The sequence below is a fragment of the Nerophis ophidion genome, linkage group LG26 (genome assembly GCF_033978795.1).
Source record: "Nerophis ophidion isolate RoL-2023_Sa linkage group LG26, RoL_Noph_v1.0, whole genome shotgun sequence".
In the NCBI taxonomy this organism is placed as follows: Eukaryota; Metazoa; Chordata; class Actinopteri; order Syngnathiformes; family Syngnathidae; genus Nerophis; species Nerophis ophidion.
The window spans coordinates 30,619,877-30,623,239 of record NC_084636.1 but is presented as its reverse complement, the minus strand read 5'-3'; positions in this window follow the sequence as shown (position 1 = coordinate 30,623,239).

The following is a 3,363-nucleotide window of genomic DNA, read 5'->3' as shown; positions in this document are numbered from 1 at the left end:
AAAGTTTTTTGAGCAGTCACATGATAAAAATCTTTGGAGCAGTAGGGATATAGGATAGAATGATGTAGGATAGAAAGACGTAGGATAGGGAATGAAGTCTTTGGAGCAGTCACACGACAAAAGTCTTTGGAACAGTCACACGATAAAAGTCTTTGGAGCAGTCACATGATAAAAGTATTTGGAGCTGTCACATGATAAAAGTCTTCAGAGCAGTAGGGGATATAAGATAGAAGGATGTAAGATAGAGGATGTAGGATAGAAGGACCTATAGGATAAGGGATGTAGTCTTTGGAACAGTCACACGATAAAAGTCTTTGGAGCAGTCACACGGTAAAACTCTTCAGAGCAGTCACACGGAAAAAGTCTTTGAAGCAGTATCACAATAAAAGTTTTTGGAGCAGTCACACGATAAAAGTCTTCAGAGCAGTAACATGATAAAAGTCTTTGGAGCAGTCACACGAAAAAGTACTTGGAGCAGTAACATGATACAAGTATTTTGAGCAGTCACACGATAAAAGTCTTTGGAGCAGTAACATGACAAAAGTATTTCGATCAGTCACATGATAAAAGTTTTCGGAGCAGTCACGCAATAAAAGTCTTCAGACCAGTCACACGATAAAAATCTTTGGAGCAGGCACATGGTAAAAGTCTCCGGAGCAGTAGGGGATATATGATAGAAGGATGTAGGATAGAAGGATGTACGATAGAGAATGTAGGATCGAAGGACGTAGGATAGGGGATGTAGTCTTTGGAGCAGTCACATGAAAAAAGTCCCAGTTTGCAACATTACAAAAAAATGGTGTCAAGACCAAAACTCACTCATACATATTGCAGAATGAATCTTGTTGATATAATTAGATTAATTAATAAAGTAATGATTAATTTAAGATGATTTGAATTAAATATTAATATGGTAATGATTAAATTAATTAAATATGAATATAGCCGCTGCTCCTCCACATCCAGAGGAGCCAGATGAGGTGGTTCGGGCATCTGGTCAGGATGCCACCCGAACGCCTCCCTAGGGAGGTGTTTAGGGCACGTACGACCGGTAGGAGGCCACGGGGAAGACCCAGGACATGTTGGGAAGACTATGTCTCCCGGCTGGACAAAGTGGCTGGGGAGAGGGAAGTCTGGGCTTCCCTGCTTAGGCTGCTGCCCCCGTGACCCGACCTCGGATAAGCGGAAGAAGATGGATGGAAATATGAATATAGTAATGATTAATTTAAGATTAATTCAATTAAAGATTAATATATCCTTCCTTTTTCTACCGCTTGTTCCCTTTAGGGGTTGCGGGGGGCGCTGGGGCCTATCTCAGCTACAATCGGGCGGAAGGCGGGGTACACCCTGGACAAGTCGCCACCTCATCGCAGAAGATAAATATAGTAATATTTTATTTAAGATTACTTCAATTAAAGTTTAATATAGTAATGGTTAATCTAAAATTAATTTTAATAAAGATTAATATAGTATGGATTAATTTAAGATTATTTTAATTCAAGACGAATATAGCAATGGTTAATTTTATTAAATATTAATATAGTAATGTATCATTTTATTCAAGATTAATAGAGTAATGATTGATTTAAGATTAGTTTCATTAAAGATGAATATTGTACTGATAAATTCAAGATTAATTTAATTAAAGTTAACACAGTAATGATTAATTTAAGATTAATTTATTCAAAGATGAATGTAGTAATGATACATTTAAGATGAATTTAATTAAAGATTAATATAGTAATGATTAATTTAATGAAATACTGTCCGTCTATCTGTGGTGGCTACTTGTCCAGGGTGTACACCGCCTTCCGCCCGATTGTAGCTGAGTTGGCGCCAGCGCCCCCCGCGACCCCAAAAGGAATAAGCGGTAGAAAATGGATGGATGGATGGACTAATATAGTAATGATTAATTTAATTAAAGATGAATATAGTAATGATACATTTCATTAAAGATGATTACAGTAATGATAAATTTAAGATTAATTTAATCAAAGATGAATATAGTAATGCTCTTATTGTGTTGTTGGAGATTAGCGGTGCTCGAGTAAAAACCCGCTAAGAGGCTTGCGGCGGCCAAGGTTTTCCTATTTAGCAGACATCCTGGTCTCCATGGAAACAAGGTGACAATACGGCAAATGATGACAACAATGATCATCAAGTGGCATGGAATAATATATCCATGACGTTGCAATCACAGGAAAGTCTATTATTGGGAAAGTACACCAAAGTAGGGACTTAGAAAGTGTGGTACCGTAAAAAACACAGATTATTTTTATAAAAAAATGTTCTCTTCTAACTCTAATCGGACTTCCAATAAAAAGTGCCTCCTCCAAACCCCCTTCCCTTACCTGGTCGAATCCTAGTCAAGCAGACTTGTGCAGGGAGTCCGGCACACACCTCCGCAGACCACCTCCACACGAGTCCATTCCTCTTTCAAACGGCCGCGGTCAAGTCCCAAATCTCCCCCATGGCTCCGTCTGAACGCCCGGCCGTCACGGCTGGAGAGAGGCGAGGACTGGTGAGGGTGAGGCCGAGAGAGAGGGAGAGGCAGAGGAGAGGAGCGCCTCAGCCGGGGGAGGGGGAGGAGTCCTCCGTCAAGTTAACACCGGCTGCAAAAGAACACAGCAGAACATGAGCAGGGGAAAAATTCGTAACCTAACAAGATAATGAGTATTTACAATTTATATTGAAATGTAACTCCTCATGTTAACAAACGTTGGGTTAAAAAATTAATGCTGAAAGGTCCATACAGGTTTTGGAGCAACATATGTTGTCATCCAAGCAACGTTATCACGGACGCCCCTGCTTATTTCAGCAAGACAAGTGTGACAGCAGCGTGGCTTCATAAAAAAAAGAGTGTGGGTACTTTCCTGGCCCGCCTGCAGTCCAGACCTGTCTCCCATCGAAAATGTGTGGCGCATTATTAAGTGTAAAATACGATGGCGAGACCCCGGACTGTTGAACGACTGAAGCTCTACATAAAACAAGAATGTGAAAGAAATCCACTTACAAACCTTCAACAATTAGTTTCATCAGTTCCCAAACATTTATTGAGTGTTGTTAAAAAAAAGGTGATGTAACAAAGTGGTGAACATGCCCTTTCCCAACTACTTTGGCACGTGTTGCAGCCATGAAATTCTATGTTAATTATTATTCCCAACAAAAAATAATGTTTATGAGTTTGAGCATCAAATATATTGTCTTTGTGGTGCATTCAATTGAATATGGGTTGAAAAAGATTTGCAAATCATTGTATTCCGTTTATATTTACACGTAACACTATTTCCCAACTCATATGGAAACGGGTTTTGTATATACACATGTATACACACACATACATACATACATACATACATACAT